The sequence below is a fragment of the Globicephala melas genome, chromosome X, assembly GCF_963455315.2.
Source record: "Globicephala melas chromosome X, mGloMel1.2, whole genome shotgun sequence".
NCBI lineage: Eukaryota > Metazoa > Chordata > Mammalia > Artiodactyla > Delphinidae > Globicephala > Globicephala melas.
Genome location: NC_083335.1, coordinates 36,928,465 through 36,945,650, shown reverse-complemented (window position 1 = coordinate 36,945,650; position 17,186 = coordinate 36,928,465). Strand labels below are relative to the sequence as shown.

At 49.5% G+C, this 17,186-nt stretch overlaps 1 protein-coding gene across 8 annotated transcripts in view; it reads left to right on the top strand.

Annotated features, from left to right (window-relative positions):
• FRMPD3 (FERM and PDZ domain containing 3) overlaps positions 1 to 17,186 on the top strand; it is a 139,529-nt gene that overhangs the window by 39,906 nt on the left and 82,437 nt on the right. For 2 of the 8 annotated variants that reach the window (XM_060292625.1, XM_060292618.1), the window contains exon 2: positions 12,749 to 12,877. The exons of 3 other annotated variants lie outside the window; for them this stretch is intronic. The gene's annotated coding sequence lies outside the window, so the exon portion shown is untranslated. Of the gene's footprint in view, positions 1 to 12,748; positions 12,878 to 17,186 lie in introns of those variants that run through there. 3 more of the 8 variants (XM_070044712.1, XM_070044713.1, XM_060292624.1) reach the window with 2 other exon arrangements.

The window sequence follows — 17,186 nt, the reverse complement described above, 5'->3', positions numbered from 1 at the left end:
AAGTCTCAGGCCCCATTTTTTTTCCTCCTCTGAGAAACACATCTCCAATTTTATGTTCAAAGTTAAACGGAAAATAGGCTTTGATATGTGAAATTGTGATTTGTGAGAAACTTGTCCAGGTTGCAACCGTTCTGTACAGTAAGGGACCGACATGCCCAAGCTCTGGTTAGGTCACGGCAAAGCCCTCAACAAGGTTTCCTGGATGTCATCACCAAGCACTCTCTCAGTGGCCACTTTCTCTGGCTGGCCAGGAATGTTTGCTCAGAGTACAGGAAGAGGAGGTAACAGGAGCAGCGGGATGGTACTTAGAGATGTGTGAAAGCAAAAGACACATACACCATTAGGCCCTTTGGGCTGGAAGGCCTGCCAACCCCAGAGGTTGCCCACTCTGGGTTTAGAACCATGATTCTGACCTCTCCCACTCTCCCATGTGAGCAGAAGCAACAGAATAAAGAGGGAAGAGACTCTGGAAACACCTCCTCACGCTGGATCAGGAGATCCAAGGCTTCCTTTGAATTTCCTACCTGCTCAATGATGCTGACATTGCCAATTGATGCCAGTAGTTCCTAAGCTTTCTAAGTATCAATACCCATTTGTAATGTTAAAAATTTAGCACACTGCCGACAGTAGTGATTCTACTTGCATTTTTTTCTCTCTCTGCTGACAACCCACAATTGGTGTATTTGAGAATTTTCCTTGCAAGAAATCCACAGGCCTTTCAGGGGTCCCAAGGCACACAGACTGTCTCTATAGCTTATACCTGGGTGTGAATGAAGATAGCAGCTACCATTTCTTGAGCACAGGACTTGACATTTTACATGCATTTATTTCATTTAATGCTCCCAATACCTTATTATCTCCATTTTAAAAATAAGGAAATTGTGACTCAGAGAAGTACATGACTAACCCAGAGCAAGTCCCAGAGGCAGAACCAGGGGGCAAAAGCCCAGATCTTTGGGACCCCCAAGTCGTACTCTTTATTTCTCAGGCTGGGGGACTGGAGAGGCCCCAAATGCTAGGGGAGAGGGGAGCAAATGGGCTCCCGAGGAGGAAACAAGAAAGGACTAGGGAGTTGAAGAGTGATGGGCAGAAGCATTTGCCTCATAATTTTGCCCTGAGCTAGTCCTGCAAACCAGCCGAGGTTAAGGTGGCCCTCATAGGCCACTTGGAGAGATAATGACAGAGCCCATTTCTGAATCCACCTCTCTACATACAACATTCTCGTAGACAGACTGTTCTAACAGCTCGCCTCCTTCGCAGTCCTTGGTCACCCCAGGCACACTCCATCCCCGGGCCTGCACCTCTGCGGTTCCTTGTGTCAGGCAGGCTCTGCCCCCAGACAGCTACAGGGCTCGCTCCTTCCCTTCAGGACTCTGCTCAGTTGCCACCTTCTCACAGAGGCCTTCCCTGGCCACCCTGTTTAAAATGGCAACCACTCATCCCTGATTCCTTGCTTCATTTTTCCTCTAAAGCACTTTCTCACTCTCTAAAATATCATGTAATGTTACCTATTTATTTGTATATTGCCACTAGGAGGCAAGCGCCACGAAGACAGGGATTTTTTAGCTACGTCGTTCACTGCAGCGTCCCCCGTGTCTAGAACAGTGTCTGGCAGGTCGTAGGAGCTCAATAAATGTTTGCTTAATGAATGTACAGATAGCTTTAAACATGGCTCCCCACTGCATCCTAGCTACAGAGACACATAGGTCCTCTGAGATAAAACAGAAGATGAGCAGAAAAAAGAATGTGCGCCTTCATCGGTGAGAGGACCTGGGGTGGGAATACTCTATGCACAAAATACCCACGGTTCTCAATCTGGCTAAAGCCAACGACCCATATTCTGGACACTTCTTATAGCTATTTTACTCTTAGTATCCACTGATTGAGAAACACATAATGACCACAAAGTAATCTAAATATGTGATATTTTTAAAGTAATTTTGTTCATCATTATGACATCTGCCTCACATTTGGAAAATAGTGGTACATACACGTGTGAGATGTTTTAGGATGGTGCTTAAATGCTTAGTCTCTGGCGTCTGTCAGCTAGCGTTTGATTTGCAGCACTGCCAAGTATCACCTGTGTGATATTGAGCAAGTTGCTTAAACCTTTGCCTCAGTGTCCTTTTCTGCAGAACGGGGCTAACGACAGTACCAAGCTCACAGGGTTGTTATGAAGATGCAATGAGATGTTGCATGTCAAGCTCGTGTAAAGCGTCTGGCATGTAGTATAATGCTCCCCAAATGGAAGCTGTTATTATTATTATTATCATCATCATCACCATCATCATCATAGTACGGTTATTGATTGACATATCCACAGGTAATGCTTCAAAGTGTATGGATGTGCTGCAGTATGCTGCAGCCCAGGAGTCCTGGGCATACAGTTCTGGGGGTCAGTGTGGTGGACACTAAGTGTTGTTGGCAGTCAAAGAAGAGGGCTTGGTAGCTGGGTGAATAGGGATGTGGACATGGTGAGAAGGGGAAGTAGACAAGAGGGAGAGTGGCATCATCTTGGACTGGTGGCTTGATGTATGCATTCAGAGAGGAAGCCAACAGTTACACAGGTGACCTTCCAACACTTCTGAAATCCTGACTTAACCAAAAAGGTTACTGAGGAAGACAGGTAAAGATATATTACTGAAAGGCCCTGGTATATGTTTCAGGTGTTTTATGACGTGCAAGTATTAGCTCTTCTAGAGTGGTAAGGCTGCTCTGATCATCACCTTGCCTGGCCTTGCATTCCAGAGAATTTTGAGCTCCAGATGGTAGCCCATTAGGGGCAGGTTGGATCTGGGTGACCTGGACAGTTTCTCTGCACTATTTCCGTCCTCACCCCCTGCCCCCAAATCGGGGCTTCAGAAAGCTGTTTCTAAACCAATCTGTGGGGTGGCAGCACCATGAGCAACCAGCTGAGGTCCTGGGGAGAGCTGAGCTGGGGGCAGCAGTGGGTAGCCAGTGGGCCAAGAATACTGTCCTCTGTGACATTTCATTACTGTGCCCTGCAGAGCGCGAAGCACAGGGCAGATTACCCCGGGGGTTCAGTGACTCCTGGTGGTTCAAGAGCTCAAACAAGAAGGAGGTCAAGGATGGAGCTCTGTGGGGGGCGGGTGGAGGAGTGGCCACCTTCTGAGGCTAAACATTATCAGACAGGAACCAGTCCACCCATGGAGAGAACACACACGCTGTGCCCATAGGCTGATTGATTTGATGAGGGAGTTGAGTACGTTCTGTGATTTTTTGCTCAAAATGGGAAATAGAGCCAATTAAACTTCACCTTCCCAGGGAAGAAACGGGGAACCCCAGCTTTCGGTTTTATTTTTAGAAGCTGATCTTTCTGGAAAGATAAAAACTCCAATGGCACTTGGCAACAGGCCGCAAAGAGGCTTCTTTCTGACCTTCAGGTGAAAAGCTCAAACTCTTGTGCAAGTCAGTAATTTTTGTCCTCAAACCAAGGATCTTAAAAAGATAGCTGTCAGTAGTGTGCAAATTGACTGGAGCCCCCTCCCCATTTCTCCTAGAAGCCTTGACTCCATTCTCATCACGGTGCGAGGATCCCATGTCCAGTCCCTTCTCCAGCCTGATGGGGAGCTCTGCTCTGGGGCCTCATTTGCATAGACAAATGCAGACTGGCATCTGTCAGCTTAGCACCTCAAGCCAAGGAGTTGGAGCGGCGACAGGAAACCTTCTGGGCAAATACCCTGGATATTGGATTCAAAAATGACAGTGTCAAATTAGGGCTAATTTGCATAGGCTTATCAGGTTAATTACTACAGTGTCTCCAGGAACTTGAAAATCCTTGAATTCTTATGCAACCAGAATGCTCAAAGTCTGTTGCTATGAAACTTGGAGTGTAAATTACCATGAATATCATTAATCTGTTCACTAGGAGGTTAATTTGCAATTTGTTGGCAAATCACACGTGGGTCTTATAGCAAGAGTGTGGGTGGTGTTTTTGTGCCAATGTGTGGCCCCGCCTGTGTCTCTGGATGTGTGTGTGTGTGCGCGCGCGCGCGCGCATGTGCACGCACACGTGCATTGGGATTGGCACTCCGGGAGCTCACATTTTGGGTTTTCTCACTGCTCCTCGATGTCACCTGGCTCTTCTGGCATATCTTTGGTTCTAGGGCACGTGTTCTCAGTGTTGGAGGACTGCTGTGCGGAGCAGTCCTCAGCCCAGTGCCAGCTTACGAGACATCATCTCCTCCTGAGACAGAATTGCAAAGGTGTCCGTTAATGCTTTAAAATCATCTGGCTTTTCTGAAAGATGCTCTTTCCCGTTAATGGCTCTCAAGTTGTTTTTTTGCACGCAGACAGGTTGCTCCTGGTTAAGGAACTCAGATCATCCAGAGGAAATGGGGCAGGGAAGTTGCAGTGGGGTAGGAGATGGTGACCAGGATCACACTGAGCAGAGTTGGGGGAGACTGCTGAGCAGGGCTGGGAGGGGGGTTTCCATGGCTGCCCTGGGCTATTGTTAGTGGAGGGTGGCAGGGTTGATGATACAGATCTCACCCCAGCTGTATTACTGTTGGAACCCTACTCACACAGAAGTGGCTCCCCAGCTAGCCTCCCAGGGCTCAAAATCCCCTTTGGATGGGGGCATCGGAGATTCAGATATCTCATCTGGGAAGGAAGACCTAGTGGGAGAGCAGGGCCTGACATGTTTTATGGGGACATAAAACATCTCAGTTTTGATGCTCACGAGGGATGCCCCAGGAAGTGCTCAATGCTTTGGGGACACCCTGAACAGCCTAGGGGATGGAAGCTCATGGGTCCATCATAGTGAGGGGCTGTTCAAAGGAGCAGGGCCATGCTGAAAGTTGGGGAAGGCTCCAAAAAACGGTCACATCCATCTACCTTACAGGTGAGCCTTAAAATAGGCCTGGGAGGGGCACAGAGAGTTTGTGATGCTGGTTTGAAGAATTTAGGGAGCCACACAGAAGCAGACTTAGAAGGTCTGCTGGGAGCCAGGGAGCCCCCCGAAAATGTGCCTTGAACCTTTCTTTCTTTTTTTAATTTTTTTTATATATTTTTTGAAATTAAATGATTTATTTCACCAACTATTTCAAACATATAATTTTCAACATGTGGCATTAGTCAGTTTTCTTTTTCTTTTGTCTTTTTTAACATCTTTATTGGAGTATAATTGCTTTACAATGGTGTGTTAGTTTCTGCTTTATAACAGAGCGAATCAGTTATACATATACACATGTTCCCATATCTCTTCCCTCCTGTGTCTCTCTCCCTTCCACCCTCCCTATCCCACCCCTCTAGGTGGTCACAAACCACCTAGCTGATCTCCCTGTGCTACGCGGCTGCTTCCCACTAGCTATCCACTTTACGCTTTGTAGTGTATATGTGTCCATGCCACTCTCTTACCTCGTCACAGCCTACCCCTCCCCCTCCCCATATCCTCAAGTCCATTCTCTAGTAGGTCTGTGTCTTTATTCCTGTCTTACCCCTAGGTTCTTCATGACCTTTTTTTTTTCTTCTTAGATTCCATATATATGTGTTAGCATACGGTATTTGTTTTTCTCTTTCTGACTTACTTCGCTCTGTATGACAGACTCTAGGTCCCTCCACCTCACCACAAATAACTCAATTTCGTTTCTTTTTATGGCTGAGTAATATTCCATTGTATATATGTGCCACATCTTCTTTATCTATTCATCTGTTGATGGACACTTAGAGTTATAAAAACAAAACTAAGCAAATGGGACCTAATGAAACTTAAAAACTTTTGCACAGCGAAGGAAACCATAAACAAGACCAAAAGACAACCCTCAGAATGGGAGAAAATATTTGCAAAAGAAGCAACTGACAAAGGATTAATCTCCAAAATTTACAAGCAGCTCATGCAGCTCAATAACAAAAAAACAAACAGCCCAATCCAAAAATGGGCAGAAGACCTAAATAGACATTTCTCCGAAGAAGATACACAGATTGCCAACAAACACATGAAAGAATGCTCAACATCGTTAATCATTAGAGAAATGCAAATCAAAACGACAATGAGGCATCAACTCACACCAGTTAAAATGACCATCATCAAAAAATCTAGAAACAATAAATGCTGGAGAGGGTGTGGAGAAAAGGGAACCCTCTTGCACTGTTGGTGGGAATGTGAATTGATACAGCCACTATGGGGAACAGTATGGAGGTTCCTTAAAAAACTAAAAATAGAACTACCATACGACCCAGCAATCCCACTACTGGGCATATACCCTGAGAAAACCATAATTCAAAAAGAGTCATGTACCAAAATGTTCATTGCAGCTCTATTTACAGTAGCCAGGACATGGCTTGAACCTTTCTTTTCCCCACATCCCCCTTCTCCCAGTTCATTCAACCAGCATTTACTCAGCACCTATACTTGTTCTGGGCACTGGGGATCCAGTGGACAAGTCATGCCCTGCCCTGCCCTCAGTGAGCTCATATTCTAATGAGGGGTAGACTTTTATAGTAACTCCACCTGGGGAGGCAGATGAGGCTCAGAGAGGGTTTCCCAGAGAAAGTGATTTGAGCTGAGTCCAGAAGGATGTGTAGGAGATTGCCAGGTAGACAAGGTGGTGGAGGGCATTCTGGTGTGCAAGGCAAGGCTGCCTTCTCCCTAGAGTAGGAAATGTCATCTCACTTAGTAAAATGTCACCCAGAACCTCCACGATTGGCACTAGAAAGAGATGGTTTCAGCGGGAAGAAGCATCAGTGAGATTCACCTTCCCCTGTAACACTGACGCATCCCAGGGCTCTTTCAATACTCTACAGTATTGTTTAGATCAGGCTGAAAGTTTCATATGTCAAAGGCTAGGAGATGACAAGATTCCGGGAAACCAACATGGAGAATAATAATAATGAAAATAGCTAACGTTTGTTGAGCACTTCCTTTGAGCCAGGCACGATTCTAAATGTATATGTACACATATACTCATTTTAATCCTCCTAATATGCCCATGAAGTAGACATGGTACTATTATTATCATTACGCCCATTTCACAGATAACGGCCAGGAAGCTAGACTAGACAATCGGCCCTAGAAGATATCGCTCAGTCATCTTTCACTGTTGGGGTCCCCTGGGGACCCATTCCTCCTTCCTAACTCCCAGCCCACCTCCATGGACCAGAGAGCACTTATAGTCCCAACCACCAACAAGTGCCCTCCCAAACTGGGGTGCCCAGCCTTCTCTCTCCCCACGTTAAAGAGGCAGTGCACAGGAATGGCGTGGAGGGATCATAGGCACAGATGCCTACAGGGCCAGACCTAAAGGAGTAAATGTATTCACTAGGGCAAGATTAGATGTATGCCCAAGAAATGTTTCATTCTCCTCTTTATTATTCTTTTAATAAAAACAGGAAATCCAAAAAAGAGGGGATATATATATATACGTATAGCTGATTCACTGTGCTGTACAGTAGAAACTAACACAACACTGTAAAGCAACTATACTCCAATAAATTTTTTTTTAAAATAAAGTGGAAAAATAATAAAAAATAAAACCAGGAACACAGCACTACAAGAACAATATTAAATGGCAGCTGACACTTGGCCCCATGATTAGAGGACAGAAGGAATGATGGGGGCTGGGGGGACTGGGAGAGCGCATCCCTCATCCAGAAGGGCTTTTGCTGCTTAGCGCCAGCTGATCCTGGTTAGGTGGGACTTTAAGGCCCAGGGTTGCCAGGTAGGATTTCTGAAGAGAAGTCAGAAATCCTGATTCTTGTATGAAATCTGAGGATTTATAAATCTTAGCAGTAAATTGTAAAATTTTTGAAAACACTGAGCTGGCCAAACAAAACATACTTGCTTACTAGCTGGGCGACCTTTGGGCAAGTAATGTAACTTCTTGAGCCTCAATTTCCTAATATGTAAAAGAAGGATGAGTCTGAGGATTAAATGAGGAAATGTAAGTGAAAGCCTATTACATACTAAGTGATTAATCCACGATAGCTATCTGGGTGGATTATTATTCCTAGGAGTTCCCGTGTCTTACCTAAGGAGCACCTCTTTCTAGGTGATTGACATGAAAGTCTCTAACCTTCACCTCAAGAGAGACCCCCATGCCTTACTCAGGGGAATTCAGCTTCACCTTTATAGGCAGAAGATACTAATGATGTGCTTACCCAGCAATTAGCCAATATGTATATATGGAGAGGGAGGTGCATTTCTTAATGTCCCTTCACACAGCAAAATCAGGGCTGACTGATTTACAAAGCCAGTCCAGGGCTGGGGAGGGATGGTGAAGGCCTGCAGAATGATTTCCTTCAGGCAGAAAGGAGTAAACTGAGGCAGGGAAGCTAGGCCATAGTTCCCATCCCAGTCTCCCTTCAGTTCTTATCGGGGACACCCAAGGCTTTTTTTTTAAGAAAACTCTTGGCTCCTAAAACTTTTACACTCTCATCTCTAATTTTCACACCTTCCTTTCAAGCAGTGGTTCTCACTCCTTGCAGCTTTAAAAAAATACTGATGCAGGGGGCTTGACCCTCAGAGGTCCTATGAGCCCTCACAGATTCATAAGTAAAATTGCATATGGGCTTGTGTGCATATGTGACCTTTGTGGGGTCTTGGTTGGGGCCTCAGAGAACAGTGTCGAAGATGAATGACATAAGCATGCGGGGTCCTATGGAGAAGAGCTGTGGTTCTAGGCCTGCTCGGCCATCACACTGTATCTCCGAGCAGACAGGCCTTCTCAGTTCTCCTGAGCCCCGGTTTCCTCATCATTGCCGCAGGAATCAGTAATCACACTCGCTGTGTTTCCTCAGGTGGTTGTGAAGATGTACTGAGCTACTAAAGCCTCTACCAGAAAGGGCTTTGAAAAAGCCCAACCCCTTCTCCACAGGGAAGGGCCTCTTATTACAAGATTAAGGAGGGTGTGGTGGGAAGGTAACAGAGGCAGCACTAAGCACGACACATCGAGAAAAGGCCACTTAGGTTAACAAAGCAGCTCACAAATGAGAGCAGATTAACACGGGGCCCTGCCAGGACAGAACATTCACACCACAGGGGCAGAGCACCCATTGGAGCAGCCAGGCCTCAGCAGGGAAGAGGAAGTAGAAGAGCAGAGGGCGGGGAAACAGGCCAAGGGAGGGGGGTTTCAATGCTGAGGAGGCTGGCTCTGGCTAAGAGCAGAAGGGAAGTGGTCAGCTACTAAGGAGGGAAAGGAAATGGTGGCAGGCACCCCAGGTAGGCCTGGGGAGCAGATAAGAGCTCCTGACAGGCCTTGGTGAGGTGGCAGGGGCAGGGGGGAGGCCAGGGAGGGGTACAGAATCAATGCCCCGTTCAGGTAATAGTCGAAAGGAGTGTCCCTCCAACTTCAACACGTTTGGTTTCATCCTCTGGCAAGTGCATCCAGACCACAGGACAGAGAGTCACCAGGGCAGCTGCTACTAACTGCAGAGCCAGTCACCCCCAACACCCCTGCTCCCTTCCTTTTCTACCTTCTGTGAAACAACCAGGACCCACGTGCCTCAGAGGCAGGAAGTGGGGCATACCTTGGTCCAGAAAGCCCTTGACACATCTTCACAGAGAAATGGCCTGGAAGGGGTGTGAGACTAGAGTGGAATCCTAGAGTGGGGTGATAATACAAATATTAATTATATGGCCTATAGGGCTGACCAGACAGAATGATCAGCCCCTGCTGGGCCAGGCATTAACCCTTTACTTGCTGGATCTGAAGGAGGTGGGGACAGTTGGAGGGCATTCAGGGCTGTGAAAGGGAAAGTACAGGGCCATACATCTAACTAGCACCAGAGCTGGAATGAGCAGCAAGATGTCCCCGCTCCCAGCCTGGTGTGTTTTCTGTGGCTTCCTTTGCTATTATTCCAAGTCTTCATTATAGTTGAGGGAAAATGCCAGAATATCCTCAGGGCCAGCCTTACACATAGGTAAACATGATGTGATCAAATATGTCTCCCCGATTGCCTGTCACTGTGCCTGAAATTTCACCATGAGTGATTCATTCCTTTGGATCTTGAAGCTTTCTGGTCTTTCAGGGGGATATAGATGGGGGATTTATTGACAATCACCGAGGAAGGGCTTTGCAAATTGGACTCAGGTTATATAGCTGGGGGGAGAGCAGCGGCAGCTGGCCCAGGGAGGAAGATGCAGGCTGAGACTCTGAATCCAGGGCCCAGGCCACTCTGAGGGGGCAAGGAAGGAATACTTGATACACCCACACCCAAAGCTTCGTCACACCCTGGCTTGGGCACACAGGAAGCGTTTGCCCAGGAGACTGTATTGTGACCCAGGAGACCTGAATCACTACTGTGTGGCCCACGCTGGGGAGGAGGGTGGGAGAGTGAAGAAGGATAACATCGGGCCGTCTGGCGTGGCCGCAGGGGCACTTTATTAAGAGGAGCAGCCTGGGCGAGATGGATGTGACAACGGAATCTATGAGGACATTGAGAGGCGCCTGGAGACTGCCAAGAGATGCTGGGTTGGGAGTCTGCACCTCCCCCCAGGGGCCTGCTGACTGGAGGTGCCCTGGCCCAAGTCCGGGCTCCTTTCTGTCTCTCCCTCTGACTTCCATCCTGGTTTGGCTCCAGAGCTGTGTAGTGCAGCTCTGGACTCGCCCGGCCATGGTCCCCAGAGCCCTCCCTTTTCTGCATCGGTTCTCTATTTTTATATGGAAGGGGCTTCATGTTGACAGTCTGGTGGGAAGGGGGAGAGGGAAGAAGGAAGGAGGCTAGCAGGTTTGTCTGGAAGCTGTTTGCCTGGTAAGACCCTGTATTTCCTTAGACTGTGTGTTTACTTGGGGTAGCTGGGGGTAGGGGAGAGTGCTTCTTGGAAATTTGGGAATTTGCCTTGTAGCTGTGTGTTGCATAACAAGTGTAGTAGTATAATTTAGACTATAGGTCTATTTGAGGTTGCTTGCAGGGCTGAACTGAGCACACTGAAGACCCTCCCAGAGGCTCCCCTAGTTCTGTTGCAGATCTCAGTCATCTGGGCTGAACCCAGAACCCCTAGCTTCCAAAAGAACAGAGAGAGCATCCACCCTCAAGGCCACCACTGCTGTCTGACGTGAGCCCTGTGCTTCCTGAAAGGGTGTCTCTGGGGGCCTCAAGCGGTTTCTATCTAGACACATCCGGCGGGCTCGATTTGGGGGGAGGATGCTGCTGTTAACAGGAATTAGAGACCCAGAGGCAAAACTGTCCCCCTGGTTCCACTCAGGTTCCCCAAACAATCTCCCTGGCTTAAGACCAGGTCATCACTAACCCTGGTGTCATGGGCACTGCTGATGGAAGATGATGTTTCACAGAGCAGAGACTTCTGCCTGAGTGCAGAATCAGTGACTTGGGGAAGATGGAATTCAGTGCAATCCATTTGGGAAAGTCAGCCAGGATTTCTCTTAAGCTTTACTTCCCAGCAGCCCCCTCCCACCTTGGAGACAGACTAATCCCTGACATTTGTCTAGTGGCTTTATACTTTTCAAAGCTCCTTCACATCCATCGTCTCCATTGAGTCTCAAAACACCCCTGTGAAATAGGATGGGAAGGTGTTATTATCCCTGTTTGACCAACAAGAAAACTGAGGTCCCGAAAGGATACATGACTCACCCAGGGTCACACAGCTATTTAGTCAAAGAACTAGGACTTAAAATGTGTTTCCTAACTGCCAGCCCTGTGTGCCTTCCACCTCCCATGTAGACTCCCCCATAGAACTGTGGAGGTGCCCAGCACCTACCATGGTACCTGACACGCAGTAGATGCTAATAAACATTTGCCAAATGAGTGACTGAGTGGATAAGCAGGGGCAAGGCAGGGAGGAATACAATTTCTAAAACTGCTCTCTTTTTTATGATCAGAATACAAGGGCAGGAATTCGGTGTTATTTCATCATGTTGACCAGGAAGGAAGGAGTAAGAGATCTTTCCCATTTCACAGATCTCACTGCCATGGCAGGGTAGCTCCCAGAGAGAAGCCACGGGGCTCAGTCTCCCAACAAGGCTGCCTTCCACTCATCCTTTAAAGAGGAGTGGGTGGTGTGATCCCCGCCAGCGGTTCCCCAAGGTTCTGCGGTGGGTGTCTGAGGACACTGTCTTCCACAAGGCCTGGCACGTAGTAGGTGAATTGTCTGAGGTAAAAAGGGATGACCGCTCCGTGGCACCAGGCACTGCAGTCAGGATCCTACCTCCCAGGGCCCCTACCCCACCTCCACCAGCAAACTGGCCTGGAGTTGCCACCTGTCCCTAGTCCTGGCAGGAAAATGGGGGAACAGGAGGTGGAGACCCGGGTATTCAAATAATTGCTTTGCAGTGGCACAGAGTGGCTTTTGAGGCAGGCAGCGTTGAATTTGCGACCCTTCGGGTTTCCGATCTCTCCCCCACCACTCACTACCAGCTCCTGCATTTGGGTCTATTTCCTTTGCTCCCCTGAGCCTCGGTTTTATTTTCTGTACAATGGGGAAGGTGCTGAGGTGAGAAAATGGATGGAAAGCACAGTGCCCGGCGCTTAGTAAGTGCTCACCCAGTGGCAGCTGGATTATCCGCACGTCGCTGTAGTTGGAGCCCCCCCTCGCCGGCTCCCCTGCGGGGGCCTGTCCAGGGTAAAGGGTGAGGGGGGAGCTTCTCCGCGGCGGATTGCGGGCGGGGGGCGGGCGAGAGGCAGCAGACGCTGTGTTTACCAGCTGCCTCGCTAGTTCGCCACCTCAGCTCAGCCGCGGCTCTGGGGCCGAGCCAGTCGCCTCCTTCTTTAAGATTCTGGTCACAGCAGGGGCTGGGTTTCTAAGGCAGGCGTGATCTCTCTCTTCCTACAGACGCCGCTGCCGCTACCGTCGGCACTGGGCACAGCCCGGGGCAGCGCGAGGGGGAGACGGCCAGAGGGTGGCCAGAGGTTTCCCCGGGCAGGGCAGCCGCCCAGCCCCGGCCCGCAGGGGACCTCGACAGTAAGTACCGCGCTCCGCGCAGCCGGGTTTGGGATCGCCTGGGAAAGGACCAGAAAGCGGGGCGCCCAAGCTGATGAGGCCGGGGTGTGTGGGGTTGGGGGGTCGGCAGCCGGGTGCTGGGGCCCTCGCCAGCCCCACACAGCGACTCCGGGCGGCGCTGGCATGGGTCCCTCGTCCCGGGTGCGCGCCCGCTGGGCTCCCGCAATCGATGGACCGTGGACGGAGTTGGCGCGTCCGGAGCCGACATCCCTCCTCCCCACCATCCGCCAGCCCCCCACCGCCAGTCCCTAAGGAGCCATTCGGGTTGACAGGCCACCCGCGTGCCCCATCGCGGCGCCACCCGCGAGGAGATTGGAAGACAAGATGCGCGGGGCCGAGGGTTTGGACGCCCGTGGAAAAGTGGCGGCGTGAGCGGAAAGTTTTCCTCTGGAAGTGGCGGTGGCGAGGGGGGAGGAGAGCTAGAAGCCGAGAGGCACACGCCGGCGGGGGCAGGGGCGACCCCTGGGGGACTCGAGCCCCGCCCTCCCCGCAGCAGCCCTGTCCCAAAGCTCCGCACCCCCGCGGGAGCCCGACGTCAGAAGTGCGGGGGCTTCTAGGCGCGGCTTCCCCAGGGCCGGCGCACCCTGGCTGGCCTGCCCTCGCGTGGCCTCAGCGTTCACGAAGCATCTCGGCGCTGAGAAACAAGACCGCCCGCCCGACAAGGTGATGCATTATTTGTAGAAAGCTTGGCAGGTGGGAATATGCAGGCCCGTACCTGTCACTTTCTTTTCCTGAGCTGTGTAAAATTCTAGGGTGGGGGGGACGGTGGTGTCTGAGATCACAAAGGTGAGTTTATCCAAAGTCACAGAGTCCCATTCTTAGAGAAGACCCAGATCTCCCTTATGCTTCCCACCCCCGCCCCCCGGATTCTCATCTGTACCAAGAGTCCTGATGATCATAATAGCTACTGTTACTGTGTGCCAAGCATCGTGCTGACCTCTTTAGGTAGTAATGAGAATTCGTGTACAGTCAGAACTGTAGCTGGCATTCACTCGGTGCTTTCTGTGTACCCGGCACAGTTGTTGTAAGTGCTTTACGTGTGTTGAATCTTCACAACAACTCTGTGAGGTAGAACCCGATATTTTCCCCATTTTACAGATGAGGAGATTGAGGTGGTGGAAATTGAGGGGTGGACAAGCCCAAGGTCCCACAGCGGGTGAGAAGCAGAGCTGGGCTTCCCCCCCACCGTGTTCCACACCCCCACTTCTTACGTCTGCACCCCGACTGTTAACCACTAGAAATAGGGTGAGAATTTGACTTTAATGAAGTAATAACACAGGCTTTGTTTTCCCCACAGTGCAGCTTATTTATTCTGTAGATCTGAAGTCAGGGCCCAAGGTCCAAAGAGATTTGAACCAATTTTCAAATCATCCTCATTACATTCTGTGGAGAGAGGCAAACCAAGTGGACTGTAACAGGACAGCAGATCCTATTAGTACCTAAACATAACAATGATAATCGTGATTGCTAATAGCCTCTAGTGATTCAACACTTACTGTGCACATTTAATCTTCATGTAGGTACTTTGAAATAGGTACTATCATGAACCCCATTTTGTAGATGAGGGAACTGAGGCTCAAGAGGTTAAGTAACTTGCCACAGAGTTCGGATTCCAGCCCAGATCCTCTGCCTCCAAAGTCCAGATTAGATCTCACCTCTGGCAGATTTGTGCCAACTCCTTGAGCCATCTCGTCCTCCGCCAGTTGTCCAGAGCCCTGCACTGTTCCCTCCATTCCCCAGCCCCCTGTTTGCACTGAAGAAAGGATTGTACAGGTTGGTGGAGAAAGGGCTTCCTAAAGAACATGGAGTGTTCTGCATGGATTTGGGTTTTGTCGTTGCACTAAGTGCTGTGCCTGTAACATCAATAAGTTGTTCTGCTTTATAAGTTTTATTAATTGGACAAGTGTCTGGTCTGCTGGCTTGGAGCTGTTAATCCAACATTATGGCTCTATCTGAGTACCACTGTTAGGAACTATTTTCTGAAACATTTTTAGAAACTTATTTGCAATGCTGAGCAAAGCCATCTTCCCACCTCCTGCAGAGGGAAAGGGGGCTTCTCTTTCGGCCAGGACTTCAGTAGCAGAGACTGCAGAAGACACTTGCGTAGAAGTATTGCTATTCCTATTGATTTTTGTCCCTCCTTCCCCCAGGATGGCCCCTGTGAACTGAACAGAATGTGGCCAGGTTCCGAGGGGCTCTTCCTGAGGCACGTCTGGCCCTGCAGTGGGGATGTTTGTAATTTCCCACCATTAGCCCTGACCCATTCACAGAGCTGGCTTCCACAGACCCTCTTCGGTGTGGACATAACAGCGTGTGAGCTTCGTGGCTTTGGTCTCCATTACTATGGCTGAACTTCAGTGTATCTGCTGGCGGTCCACCCCTCCTGCCCCCTCCCATGAGGTGGGGGTCTTCCACGTGTAGCTTTTGGGTGGTGCATAGGATGTGTGGCTGGTAATCCAGTGCTGGGCTGTGTCGCTGGTCGTCTCTGTGGCCTCTCCTGGGTTCAGTGCATCATGTCAGAAGGCTGCACGAAAGGGGCCACTGGGTAGCACTAGTCCTCTGCCCTCATTCCTGTGGCTAGAAATTACAGATTCACTTCAGTTTTGCCTGCATTTTTTCAATGACTTATTTTAATTACAGTGGCTTAAATACCTAGAGGTTTCCCTCTTTACTGAATCTTCTCCTTTCCTGGAATGCCCTTCTCTGCCTTGTCCATCTGCTGGACTCCTGTTCACTTTCACCACTCAGCTTGGGGTAGTGCTGGGGTCTGGTGGGAGTCATGGGGAGGGGGCAATGGCCCTTCTCTTTACTCCCATAACATCTTCTGCTGACCCCTGTGGTTCCAGGTGACACATGATTTTTTATCTGTCTGTTGACATACCTGCCCCCACCTCAGACTGCAACCTCCCTGAGGGGAAAGACTGGCCCTAGTTTCTCTTCAGTGCCTGGCACTGTACCTGGCACATAGTAGATGCTCAGTACATTTTTGTTGTGTATATGAATGAATGCTATCTAAGAGCCGGTGGAGGGAGTCCCTGACTCACAGCAAGGGACTCTGCTATTATTCCCCTTACAAGAAGGCAGGTGGGAGCAGAGCTGGCATTATGCTGTAACAGAGAGTCCCAGTTCTGTGGATTTTAATCACTGAAAAAATACAAATACACCGTAATGCCAAAACCTGAATGCTTGGGGAAGGGCTTTTCTGGTTAGTAGCACGTTCTGGGTAACTGAGGGTTAGGTGAGAAAAAAGTAGGTATTTTTCTTTACCCTTTTTGGGTCTTTCTACAGTGTCTGGGTCTGGTTTTCTAGTGAAAACCAGAATTAGTGAATTGAGTCTGGGGTCCATCATTGAATCTGTGTTGCCAAGTACGTAGCCTGTGGGTTCTTGGGATTCCCTAGGATTCTGTCTTCCCCAAGCCTGGTTGCAGAATATGGCGTAATCACCTTACCACCTTCACCCAAAGACAAGCCTACAAGCCCTTTGAGGTTTGCAGTTTTACTGCTACTCACATCCTCGAAACTGACAGGGGGACCCAACTAATAACATGAAAGAGGTGCAGAGCGTTTGGTGCTAGAAAATCAGCACCTGCTCTTGCCCTTCACTTTTATCCTTAGGCGGAGGGTTCACCAACCTTGCTTCCCCTTTTCTGATACCATAGGATCTTCCCTGTGCTTTAGGAAAGACCTTCTAATTCCTTCCTCCCTCTCAGCAGGAAGATGCAATTAGGCAGAATAAAAGGTGTCTCGTTGCCCTGAGGCTGTAGTTTGCATCTCTGGACATCTCCAAACGGGGTGACATGAGTTTACCAGGCCTCTGCTCACATAGCCTCTTTTGTTAAGTTGCTTCTTGGCCTGATTTCTGCCCTGTCCCCCCTCCCCCTGACTTAATGGACAGAGCTTGAAGCTGGTGCACAGGGCAGAAGTCGGGCCTTGCTCGGTTTGCTCCCTCACAAGAGGTTTGCCTGGTGCCTGCTAGGCATGGTGCCTGGGCTTCACATACCACCCGCATCATCTCAGGCAAGGAGGGGGCAGATGGGCCATCTAGGCAAAGCAGTGGGAAGGATGTGCCTTTCTCTGTCCAGCTACGACTAAGCTGGCTTGCTCCGAGGGGGCACTGGGGAGGGGACCTTATGCCCCAGCAGAGCCAGACATGAGAGAGGGAGCGAGAAGAAGGTTTACTTGCTCGCTGTCTCCCTGTGTCAGCTCCAGCTACTTGCTCCCCCAGTCCACCTCTCCCCAGCACCCCTTTCCCACTCGGGCTGTCCTCTTC